The 13188-nt window shown below is 48.2% G+C and overlaps 1 gene segment (V, D, J or C); it reads left to right on the top strand.

Annotated features, from left to right (window-relative positions):
* The window catches only part of LOC310747179 (Ig gamma chain C region-like), a 39700-nt gene extending 26721 nt beyond the window's left edge, over window positions 1-12979 (top strand). Inside the window, exons 2-5 of the C gene segment in view lie at window positions 7013-7315; window positions 8673-8999; window positions 10549-10872; window positions 12504-12979.
* Window positions 12980-13188: the final 209 nt, after the last annotated feature.

The raw sequence follows: 13188 nt of genomic DNA, 5'->3' as shown, positions 1-13188 counted from the left end.
GAGAGAAGCCTTAAGAAGGTAGGTGAGAAAAGCCCTGGGGCTCCTTGCTAACTTCTCCCAGGCTTGTTACTCAGCTAGATCCCAGCTGGTCTACCTGCCAAGCCGCTTCTTGCATCCAAGCTATGGTTTATGCTAGGAAGCTGGAGGGGGGCAAGGGGGCTACCTGAGAGTCTGGCTGAAGCCTCATGGTCTACTGGGAAACTCCTGAGTTCCCAGAGGAATGTTGAGCTTCAAAGAGGTGGGTTGGGCAGAAGAAGGCTACCTGAAAGCCTGCTCAAATGCTAGGAGTTTCCCAACTTCCCAGTGAACATATGGCTTCCAGGGAATTGGCTGGGTGGAAGGAGGAGACTGAAAGTCAGGTGCTCAGCTGTGAAATTCCTCACCTCACCGCAGCAGGCTTTAAACTAGTGGGCCAGGGAAGGTACCTGAAAGCTTACTCCAAGCCTAATGACTCCTGCTCTCTTGAAGGAGTACAAGGTTTATGGGAAGCCGATGGGGAGGAATGGAGCTACCCAAAAACCTGTCCCAGCTGGGTGATGGCAAGGACCCAGCTGAGCACTAGGGCTTGCAACAAGCTGGACAAGTGCAAGGGAGTGCTATAAAATCCATGTCAGCTGTAAGACTCCTGGCTTCATACATGAGCAGTATGCTTCATGAATCCTGGAGGGAGGGAAACTGGAGCTATGCCCCACCTGATGCACAGCTGTACAGTTCAATACCTAGTTCAGTATTAGGATTCAAGGAAGCTAATCCTGGAGCAGAGGAAAGCTGAAGCCAGCCCTGAATGCAAGGTGTTATAGGCGCTTGGGAGCTGCCGGTGGGGCTGCTTTGAGGGCTGCCCCAAGCCTGATGCTCCGTTGGGGGAGCAAAAGCCAGGTGCTCACAAAAGCCGAGGGGAGCAGCCGGGTGGGTGGACTGCCAAAATGCCTCCCCAAGCCCAATGCTCAGCTAGAAGATTCTTGCCTAGTTAGCTGTGTGCTAGGAGCCACGAAATCTGTAGGGAGCAGCTTCAGAGGTTTCCTGATGCCGGCAGCAAGCTTTAGGCACAAGTATTTGACAACCCACCCAAGTGGTATAATTCACAAAAGCTGGTGGGGAGGAGAATGACTGGATGGCTGTCCCAAGCCGCACGCTCAGTTGGGAGATTTTTTGCCACCTACCTAGCTGTTGGTCTTCCCATAAGCTGGTGGAGGAAGCAGCTGAGAAGCAGGGCTATGTGTAAGGTTTTGCAATTGCTGGATGGGTTCCTGGAGGCCTGCTCCAAGCCCGGTGCTCAACTGGGGGATTCTTGACCACCCAGCTGGATGTCAGGCTTTATGTAAGCTGGTGGGGAGCAGTTGGGAGGAGAGCACCTGGATTCCTACTCTGAGCCTCATGCTCAACAGGGAGGTTCTTGACCACCCAGTTGAGAGTTAGGCTTCACAAAAGCTAGTCGGGTGCTGCCAGGTGGGTGGGCTGCCCAGGTGCCTGCCTCAAGCCTGATACGAGGTTCTTGACCACCTAGCTGTTCACATAAGCTGGGGGAAGGAGCAGCTGAGAAGTTGGGGAGGGCTATGTGGATGCCATGGCAAAAGCCAGGTGCTCAACTGTGAGATACTTGGCTTATCAGACAATCAGCAGACTGATAGGGCTGGTGGGGAACAAGAGGCTGCCAGAGAGCCTGCTTCAACCTAATGCCTAGCTGGGAGTTTCCTGACTCCTGATTAAGCTTCATCTGGCAAGGAGGAGGGTGGTTGAAAGTCTACTCCAGCCAGATGCTTAGCTGGGAGATTTCTGCCACTGCCCCCACTCCTTGATGAGCAGCAGGCTTCAGCCTCGCAGGGAGCAGGGGAGCTACTTGAAAGCTTGTCCCAAGCCTGATACTCAGCTGGGAGATTCCTGGTTTGCAGCTGAGCACAAGGCTTAAAACAAGCTGGACAGGTGCAAGGGAGTGCTATAAAATCCACCTGACGCTCAACTGAAAAATTCCTGGCGTCATGTTGAAGCAGCAGACGAGAATAAATGGACTGGGGGTGGGGGACTGGAGCTCTGTCCCACCTGATCTTCAGCTGGGAGATTCTTCAATACCTACTTCAAGGAAGCTGATCTTGGCACACATAGGAAGGCTGAAGCCAGCCCACAGTGTAAAGCTACTACAGGGAGTTGGGTGCTCAGCTGGGAGATTCTTGACCACCCAAGTTTGAGTGGCACTTCAGAAAAGCTGGTGGGAAGCAGCTGGGTGGGCTGACAAAATGCCTGCCCCAAGCAGGATGCTCAGCTAGGAGTTTCTTGCCTACCTAGCTGAGTGCTAGGAGTCACAAAAGCTGGTAGGAAACAGCCAGTGGGGTTTCCTGATGCCTGGTGCACAACTGGAAGGTATGTGACAACCCACCCGAGTGCTATCATTCACAAAAACTGGCAGGGAGCATCCAGGAGAGGGGACAGCCTAGATGCCTGTCCCAAGCTCAGCTGAGAGACTTTTGACTATCCAGCTGAGCATTAGAAATAACAAAAGCTGGTGGGCAACAGCTGGGAGGGGAGACTGCCTGGATGGCTGCCCTAAGCCTCGTGACAGACTAGGAGATTTCTGACCACCCAGCTGTGTGTTAGGCTTCACAAAAAACAGCTAGCAGGGAGCAGCAAGGTGGGAGGCTGCCTGGAAGCCTGCCCAAAGCCTAACACACAGCTGGAAGGTCCTTGCTAACTCAGATCAATGTAAGACTTCACATAAGCTAGTGGGAAGCAGCCGGCAAGCTCTCTGGATGTCTGCCGTTAGTACCTCCCTGCTGAGCATCAGGCTATCAATCAGCAAACTTCAGGGAAGATGGCAGGGAACAAGGGGCTGCCTGAAGAGCTTGCTCTAACCTGATGCTCGCTGGGAGTCTCCCAAACTTCCCAGATGAATGTTAGGCTTCATTTGGCAAGGAAGGTGACTGAAAGTCCACTCAGATGCTTAGCTGGCCAATTTCTGACCACCACCACCCAGATGAGCAGGAGGCTCCAGCCTGGCAGGGAGCAGAGGAGCTGCCTGAAAGCCTGTCCCCATGCCTGACGCTCATCTATGGTGCTTTTGGCCTCCCAGATCCACAACAGGCTTCAGGAGCAAGGATGTATCTTAAAGCCTTTACCAAGCCCAGTGTTAAACAGAGAGACCCATAAACTTCCTGAGCCACAGCAGGCTGCAAGAAGCTGAAAGGGAACAACCAGGGGGCAGGGGCTGGCTAGGGGCTAGGAGGTTCCTGACCCTTCAGATGTAAGAAGCTGGAGGTGCTTTCTGAAAGTGTGGTCCAAGCCTGATAGCCTGATGCTCAACTGGGAAATTCCTGACCATTCAAAAGGGGTAACAGGCTTCATGGGGGCTGGATCTGCTCCAGGCGTGAATCTCAGCCTGGAGATCCCCCAATTCTTACTTGAATAGTAGGCTTTAAGGAAGCTGTCTTGGATCAAGGAGGCTACCTTAGCTTGGCTCTCAGCTCAGAGTCTGGCTTCAGGAAAGCCAGATGAGAAGCTGACGGGGCTGTGGGGTAGCCAGTGGGCTACTTGAATGCCTGTCCGATGCCCGAGCTGTAATGTGTAGCTTTAGGGCTTCGTCTCTTGAGACCTGAAACTGCAAGCTCAGCCAAGGAACAAGAGCGTTAGGAAGCAAGCGGCTTTGAGGAGCCTAAGTTCTACTCCCTGCTCAGAAAGTGTTCTTTGGGACAAAAAGACCCCTAAGGTTTGCTAGGCTGCAAGGGCTGAAGTAGACAGGAGCCCTGGGTTCTCTCTGGAGTGGGCTGCAACAGATGAGTGGGGCCAAGCTGGTTAGGACAGAGGTCTGTATCCAGCCATAGAAGAGTAGGGTAGTTAAGTGGTTTAGAGAACAAGGAATGTGGTATCTGGTGCACCTGAGAATGGCAGACCTGGCGAAGCTCATGCTTCTGGGGGAGGAGAGAGGAGTATAACAGCTTAAAACAAGCATGAACTCCCCACATTAGGAGAGTGGTTTCCAGAGCTTGCAAGCTGGAGTCAGCATGTGCTGGACTCCTAGGTCTGATAATCAGCTCTGGCTGAGGAGGGGAAGGTAGACAAGATGTGGGTGACTGGGGAGGGGGGCTGTGCAAGGTCAGAAGTGATGTTCCATGGGGCTGAAAGGCATCCCAGGTCTTGTAGCTAGAGTAGGACATGTTTGGCAGTTGTCACTATTTAACAGGAATGGTTCCTCTTTTCTGGAACTTGTCTCTGCAAAGCACTGTCCCTGCCTTGCCTTTGGTATGGGCCTTGTTGAAACTGTCTTAATTATGAGTTGCTTTTGCTCAGCAGCATCCCCAAGACTTCTAAACATCTCTAAGTGGACAGTGATTCACCCACCTCATCTTTAACACTCACACATGCTGAGGTCGCTCACATTCAGTATTTGAGAACATGTTGTTAGAGTCATGCTTTCTCACAATATTTGCACCTTCTTGGCTTTTAAAGATTGCTGGGCATTTTATGCCTGGATTTTATCTACTGCTGGGTTATCTTGTCTTGATGTTATCATTTTACTGAGTTGTTGCATAGCCTGTTTTATTATGTATGCTGCCTGTTGAGTCAGCCACCAGAGACACACGGCTGTTTCCTTGGTCTTACTCCTGAAACAAGGTATCTAAGCAGTTAAAGTTTTTCCCATCATGGCAGGAAAAGCTTCCCCTCCTAACTTTCTGAGTGACACCTGTGCGGGGAAAGGAACTGGCTATGTGCAAACGTGTCTACAATTTGCAAGCTGTTGAGAAACCTGAAGTTTTTCTCATGGGACAGACGTCCGGCAGCACCCTCTTGGCCTAAGGCTCTGCATCCTCTAACGGACAGCAAGGCCTTGTTCCCACAGAGGTAGTAGACCTAGGTCTCAGAGATAACACATGGCTGATATGCCTTCATTTTCCCCCCAACCTGCATTATTTGTAAAAAGCACTGTTGCTGTTCAAATAGTGAACCAGGGGGAAATGGGGCACCTCATGCTTAGGGGACAAATTTGCCCCTCCATTCTTTCCGTCCAGCTTTTACAACCCTCCCAGACTTACCACATCCCATTCCTTGAGTGTTTTTTGCCTGGTTGGGAAGTGTCCTTGAATTGTGATACTGGTTCTTGCTTAACTTGGATGGGGGAATCTATGTGTGCACAGAATCCTCTGAATTTTCTGCAGCTAGAAAGTGCAAAAGTAAGAGTTCAATCTTTTGCTCTGTTCATCTTTGCTCCTTTTGACTTTGAACATGACTCCAGTTAGCATGTGCCCCCAGAACATTGCTCATGATGGAATGAGACCCTTGGGTTACAAATGTTCCCCACCCTGCTGCTAGAATTTTTCCTCCCTGACATCATTTCCTTTAGGCATAGGCCGGAAACAGTTTTGCCACCAGTAAAAACTAGGCAAAAACTACACGCTTCCTTTTTACTGCTTTCCATAAACCACAAAGCCCCCTTTTCGTGGATTTAAGATTCCCCCCACAACTTTTTTTTAATAAATAAATGTAGAATTCAAAATAAAAATGTATCTGGTTTGGTTATACATTAAAAACTTGAAGCCCAAAAAATTTGATGTGGAATTCACTGATGAAGCTCAAGGACAGGTGTCAAGCATTTGGCAAATTTGGAAAGAATCAGCCAGTTGGTGGGTGCTAAACGGGGCTGTTTGTATTCTGCAAATAATTCAGCATCCTTAGCTTTCAGTATTTTCAAGAGAGTTTCTAGCTCTCGTGGTTAAGAAAATAAATTTGAAACTGTTGCTTTGGTGCAATAGATACCTTCCCTCTCTCAAACAAATGGCCAGGTTTGGAACTTGTTGGCAATAGTAGAACTATGGATGAACTGAGGGATGCAGATGGCACTGTGGTCTAAACCACTGAGCCTCTTGGGCTTGCCGATCAGAAGGTTGGTGGTTTGAATCCCCACGACAGGGCGAGCTTCCGTGGCTCGGTCCCAGCTCCTGCCAACCTAGCAGTTCAAAAGCACACAGTAGATAAATAGGTACCACTGTGACGGGAAGGTAAACTGCGTTTCTGAGCACTCTGGTTTCCATTTTGGTGTTCCATTGCACCAGATGCGGTTTAGTCATGCTGGTCACATGACCCAGAAAGCTGTCTGTGGACAAATGCCAGCTCCCACAGCCTGAAAGCAAGATGAGCGTCACAACCCCATAGTCGCCTTTGACTGGACTTAACCGTCTAGGGGTACTTCGCCTTTACCTTTATGGATGAACTTGAGCATGTCCCAGTGTCTTTCAGGTTAATGTGCTGCCTCAATAATGTTTGTGATAGAGGCAACCAGGCCCCTTTAAGGCTCTTACTGTTAGCACTGGCTCCAAGAGCAAAGGATTTGCTTCTAGTATCATTAAGATCTTGATAGAAATTGTGACAGGCCTCCTTACTGGACTGAAAGAGGTCTGGGAGATAACTTAATTCATAACTTAATTCTAAGAAGAATCGCACCCGGGGCATCAGACAAGCTCTGCACAGGCCCAAACATTTCTTCTTGTACTTCTTTGGCGATCACTCATAGCCGAGTAAGATTGTCTTCCATAAACACGGTTTTAACAGTGGACCCATAAGTGACTGTAGAGGCCAGTTCTGGATCTACACATCCTTCCACAGTGGGGACATAGGTTTCCAGGCAGGAAATGATCATGATAAGAGTTTGTCAAACGTGCCTTCCTCTTAGCACATTTCTCCCTTTCATCCTGACTTCAAGCGTCTTCAAAGCTTGTGATACCTTTGGTAAAGGCTGTTCTCCAGTTGGAGCACTCACAGGCCAGCGTTTCCCAGTTGTCATTGTTTATACTACCTTTTTTTTAGATTTGCCTTGAGAGAGTCTTTAAATCTCTTTTGTTGACCACCAGCATTACACTTTCCATTTTTGAGTTGGCATGGATGTGGTGCTAGAGACACTTATTACCACTTACTATGTTGTGATGAGGGCAGGAATGAGACAATGATATCGTGTAACCCACACTCAGCCCATGGAACACACATTTGCTGGACAGCATATCTTCAACATGTCTTTTTCTCTCTTTAATTGCAGCAAGTGCCACAGCCCCGACGGTCTTCCCATTGCCTCCCTGTAGCCAAGACTCCTCTACCGCCTCCCAGGTCTCCATAGGTTGTCTGGTCTCTGGCTACTTTCCTGAACCAGTCACAGTACAGTGGAATTCGGGAGCCATCTCCAGCGGCAACCGAACCTTCCCTGCACTATTGGATTCATCCAGGGGCCTCTACACCCTCACCAGCCAGCTCACCATCCCAACCAGCACCTGGGAATCGGAGAAGTTCGAATGCAATATCAACCATGCAGCTACTGGCTTCACAGCCAACAAAGACATTGCACGTGAGTCTTTCTGGGCCTTGGTTATCTGCTTGCTTCTTAACTCTCAAATGGGCAATCAATGCAGTTGAAGAAAATAAAGTAAATTACTTGGGTGGAGAGAAAGGGGCAATAGATGCAATATTTTTGGGTAGTATTATTGTCTCATTCCAAGGCACATTAAGCATGGCAGGCACCACCAAAAAGAAAAATGTCTCTGCCCAACAAGGCCTACAAATGAAATATAGGTGTTGGAGTGGAGAGAACGAGTTTGGAATCCTCCATTCAGTACCAACAGTGGTATAAGAAAAAGTCAGGTTGCAGCATTTCGGATTTCAGTTGTCAGCGGCGAGTTGGAGCATCATCCAGCAGCAACTTTTTGGAATACATTTCAAGGTTAGATCGATTTAGAGGGATTTGTGGCCATTTATAGATAATTCTTTTTTGGAGCAATGTTACCAAAACACAAAACATACACACACAGTGTTTGCTGCTAATGGCATTCACGACCCCTCATTTTAATTCCTTATATGAGTTGTCAACCTGCAGAACCAGTGAAATGAATTAAGTTCTGGGGTGGTTGGCTGTTCCTATGGGCCACTCACTTGTAATGTTGGAAGGAGTGGCTAGGATTGATCACCCTGTGCCAAGGCAAAGCATGATAGCTACAGGGGGGAGGCAAGCTTTGAAAAGGGATACGGAGTGGGGGGAAATTGCCTTGATGAGAAGGTGAGGCTGTTCATAACTTTGGGACCAGCATGTCAAAAGGTGGGGAGGATGATAACAGGAGAACCAAAAGAGGCAAATTGCAGATGAACTAGTAGCCACTTAGACCTCGAAGCTTACATGGAGAGGGAAATAGGTGGCAAAGTGAAGATCACTAAGACATGGGGAATGGGGATAGATCACAGACAAATGGTATTAATTCCCCTCACATATGGATGTGGGAGAATATCAGTTCAGTTCAGATTTAAATATGAATCAACCTAACTGAAAACAACACTTGAATGAAAACACAGCCATCCTTTCAAATTCACACTTATCCGGATTTTGCAAAGCAGTTCTCCAGCCAAGTAGTGTGTACAAAAATGCATCTACTAGGGAAAGATGTGCACAAAAATGGATATATTACTATAAATAACATGTTAAAATGCATTATATCAGGAGCACTGCTTAGCAAAAATGTTTATATTAGGCAAGATTGTATGTAAAGACAGCATGTTAGGAAAAAATTAGATTAAAATGCAGATGAATTTTCATAAGTACTTATTTTAGAAATATTTGCATACAGATATGGAGAATGGGGGGGGGGAGAAACTGAGAGAAATCAAAATTGACAAGTTAACCCATCCCTGCCTTCCCATAACTTATATCCCTCCAGACTCTCCTGTGAAACCACCAGTGGTCCCAGAAGTCCGCCTGCTCCATTCCTCCTGCGATCCCAGGCATGCCACCATTGAGCTGCTGTGCATTATCTCCAGCTTCTACCCCAGCAGGGTGACGATAGAGTGGCTAGTGGGTGGGCAACCTGGCTTGCTATCCTCGATCACAGCACCGCCCAGGAAGGATGCCCACGGGTACACCTTCAGTACCACAAGCACAGTCAATGTTAGCAAAGAAGACTGGCAGGCTGGGAATACCTACCACTGCCAGGTGTTCCACGAAGCAACCCAAACCAAATCGAAAAGCAAAGCCAAGATATGTGAAGGTAGGAAAGGTTGACTGAGCTGGCACTTGTGTTTTCCTCTGTTTTGGTGGGCATGGACTGGAATGCAAGGGGGAGGAGGACAACTGCTTTGAGGTTACTGAGGGTCCTCTCAAGTGCTAAGCATTTCAAGATAGTGTCCTTCCTAATTCATACACACACACACACACATACACACACACACACACACACACACACACACACAGTGGTAACTCGGTTTGGGAACTTAATCCGTTCTGGAAGTCCGTTCTTAAACCGAAACCGTTCTTAAACCGAGGCGCACTTCCCCTAATCAGGCCTCCCACCCAGTGGCATAGCGTGGGTTGTCAGCACCCGGGGCAAGGCAAGTAATTTGCGCCCCCTAACCCATGGATTTGCGCCCCCTAACCCTAACCCCCAGATGTTGCGCCCGGTGTGGCGGCCCCCCCCTGCACCCCCCACACTACGCCACTGCTCCCGCCACCGGTGCCCTTCCACTGTTCAGCTTCCGTTCTTAGACCGAGGTAAAGTTCTCAAAACGGGACACTACTTCAGGTTTTGCGGAGTTAATAAACCAAATCATTCATAATAACCGCTCCACACATCAAATGGGGGGTGGGGTTTGTGTGGTCGCGCGCAGCCCTCCCCCCCCCCATCCTACGCAGCTTACTAAAATACAACCTGGCTTTGCCCCCTCCCACGCTGGATACCTGGAGGTTCCCGCCTAACCTCAGACAGTTAACCAATCCCGGCGGGGGGGGGGGCGTTGCCAGGGGAGTTGGCCAGGTAGGGTGGGACCAACCTGCCCACACAATAGAGGGTGGAACATACCTGGGTGGCCTCTTAAACCAAGGTACCACTGTGTGTGTGTGTGTGTGTGTGTGTGTGTGTGTGTGTGTGTACGTGTACGTATACATATACATGTACATATACATATATACACACAGTATACACATACACAGTATACATACATATGCACTGCTTTCTATTATGGCCCATTGAAATAATCCTTTTCCCATTGACCTTAATGGCAGAGTAGTTATTTTCCATTTCTACTGGAAGCAGGACTCGGGGAAGACATAGTGCAGTGGACATCAGAGTGCCCCAGATGTGCATGAAAAGTCTTGTCAAATATGCTATCCTCTCCAGGGGGTGGGGTTAGCGGACATTTTCCTTCCTCTACAACATGTAGTTTGACTCAGTGTTGTACACCTTCTCCTGGATAGAACAATGTAGTCTTGATAGCAGAAGCTGATGTTGTAGAGGAGGGTGACAGGGAGCTGTTTGTTCCTGCTCATTATTCACAATGGAATATGGAGGGTGACAGGGAACTATATTTTATTTTATTTTTTGCTTGGTTACTGACAATGGAATATGGAGCTTTTATTGATTCCCGGACACCCAAGGGCACCAAATGCCAGCTTCTTTCCTTTAACACATGTACCAGGTGTGGTTATTGATTCCTTTTACTCTGCAGCAATGACTGCCCTTCTTAACAGGATGCATGCAAGCCCCTAAAACAGCAGGGAGGGGAGGGGCGATTGGAGAAGTAACGTGGCGTTTGTATCCCCAGATAATACTGATTGCCCCTCCGCTGGCATTAGCGTGCGAATCATGCCCCCAACCGCAAAAGACTTGTACATAAACAGAGACCCTACGCTCACCTGTGTGGTGGAAAATCTGGAAAATGCAGACGGGCTGAAAGTCACCTGGTCACGGGCAGGTTCTGGACCTGTGAGCCCAGGTTTATTGGAAGTGAAAGAAGAGCTTAATGGAAAGTACACCGCGACCAGCTCCCTCCCTGTCACAACTTGGCTGCAGGGTGAGGAATTCACCTGCAAGGTGGAATATCCAAGCTTGGCTTCTCCCATCAATAGGACCATTGCCAAGATGACAGGTAAGAGGGAACCAGTGTTGGTCTCCTGTCCTGGGGTTGGTGTCCTTGCGTTCCAGCAGGAAAGAGAATACTTAAACACCCAGCACCACTTGGCTTATCTGCAATTTACACTGTGGACACACTTTGCAATCTCACACAGTCTGGTGGGGCTATTGTGCAGGTTTGCACAATCATTCTACACTTGTCTCTGCTCACAGGTTTTTATGGTGCTTGAGAAACTTGCAATGCATGCTTTTTATCAGAAGGCAACACTGGGACTATTTCCATCTCCAGCTAAGGATCCTTCTAACCCCTGAATCTGTCTATTGATAGGTAGATGAAGGATTGAGCCAGTTCTGTTGAGGGCAGTTCATTATCCTTGCCCTGGTGGCCTAATCCGTACATTTAAGGAGGTACCTGGAAAGAACAATGTGGGAACTTGAGCATACTAATACCTTCTCAGGAAAGACTGGAATTCTCTGTGTTATGGGCCCCCTGTGTATATCTGTTAAGAGAAAGTAGACTGTGTAAAATCTCTGCTATCTTGGTTTGGTACCTTATGTATTCATCCAGCTCGAAGAAGCCCAACCCATGTTGCACTTCTTCCTACCCAGGTCCACATGCACAAGAGCTTCAGCTAAATGCATTCTAGCTTGTTAATGTTGTCGCTGAGGATTTACTGTACTTGAAACTGTTTTTCAAGCCATTTGGCAGATAATAATCAGCACTCCTGTCCAAACCACAAGCCCCAGGATTCTCTTGGGGAGAAGCCATGACATTCAAATTGTAACAGGAATTGCAATATGGATAGATTAATTTCTAAAACTTTGTTTGCTGTGCTATTTATGAATGTGAATGCCACCAGAGAAGGCAGAGCTGTTCATTTATTTATTTATTTATTTGTACATACATACACACATACAGGTTTCCCCAGCCACTCTGGGCAGCTCCCAACAGAATATTAAAACACAATAAAACATCAAACATTAAAAACTTCCCTAAGCAGGGCTGCCTTCAGATGTCTTCTAAAAGACAGTTGTTTATTTCCTTGACATCTGATGGAAGAATGTTCCACAGGGCAGGTGCCACCACCAAGAAGGCCCTCTGCCTGCTCCCGTCCCTTGCAACTTCACTTCTCGCAGGGAGGAAACCACCAGAAGGCCTTCAGCGCTGGACCTCAGGGTCCGGGCTGAATGATGGGGGTGGAGACGCTTCTTCAGGTATACTGGGCTGAGGCCATTTAGGGCTTTAAAGGTCAGCACCAACACTTTGAATTGTGCCCAGAAACGGGGTACCTGTGTATATTATGAAGACAAGCAGTGCTTTTTTTCCTAGAAAAGTAAGTGCCAGTACTCACCATTAAGTGATTACAGTAAGTGCCACACTTTTTAAAGACAAAACAAAAGGTGCTGGTACTGTGCACCCTTGAATTACCCCCCCCCCCCGGGGAGGAGCACAGTTTCCTGATCAGAAAGAACAGCACAGGTAGACTCTGGGAAAATCCCCATGCAGTTTCAGATAATATGACGGGCCTTTTGGGATCATTATTGGGAATGTACTGTGGCATCCACTAATTAGTTCTAATCTTAATCACTGCTGGCACATCTTTTCTCTCATACATTCCCCCACCCCATCCCCCACCCCAAAAAAAGGCGACATAAAGGCTCCCAAGGTGTTCCTCTTCTCCCCGCACAACGAGGAAATCCGTGCTCGGCCACCAATGCTGACCCTCACCTGCCTGGTCACAGGATTCACCCCAAAAGAAGTTTCTATCCAGTGGCTGAAGAATCACAATGCTGTGCCTGAAGACCATCATGTCAACACACCGGTCATGAAGGACAAGAGCAACAACTCCCACTTCATCTACAGCAAGCTGACAATCCCATTCTCTGACTGGAACAATGGAACCCCTTTCACTTGCATAGTTTACCACGAAGCCCTCCCTATGAAGTTCACCCAGAGGACCGTGGAGAAAACCCAGGGTAAAAAATGATGGCCATACCTCCTATGGCACTGTAACCTCTTCAGCCTCTCCCGGATTTTCCTCTAGCATTGTCAGATAAATCTGTGTAAAGGTCTTCCATGCATGCATGTTTGGCCTATGGCTGAATAAAAGAGAACTAACTCAGATATATCCCATGTTGTGGTCACTTGCAGGAGCATCGATGACTGGCGTGGGGTGGGTGTTTTCTGGAAAGCAAGGAGAGAATGGATTTATTAAGTGGGTCTTCATGATATGGGAAGCAAAATGTATTCGCCATTATCAGAGCTATGCCATGGGGAGCGGGGAGGTTGCAAAGGTCTGGTGTCAGTATACGTGAAGTTTTACTGCTCACA

The sequence above is a fragment of the Podarcis filfolensis genome (genome assembly GCF_964270895.1).
Source record: "Podarcis filfolensis genome assembly, chromosome: 13".
NCBI lineage: Eukaryota > Metazoa > Chordata > Lepidosauria > Squamata > Lacertidae > Podarcis > Podarcis filfolensis.
The sequence above is the reverse complement of the archived record's forward strand: the minus strand, read 5'-3'. Positions and strand labels throughout refer to the sequence as shown.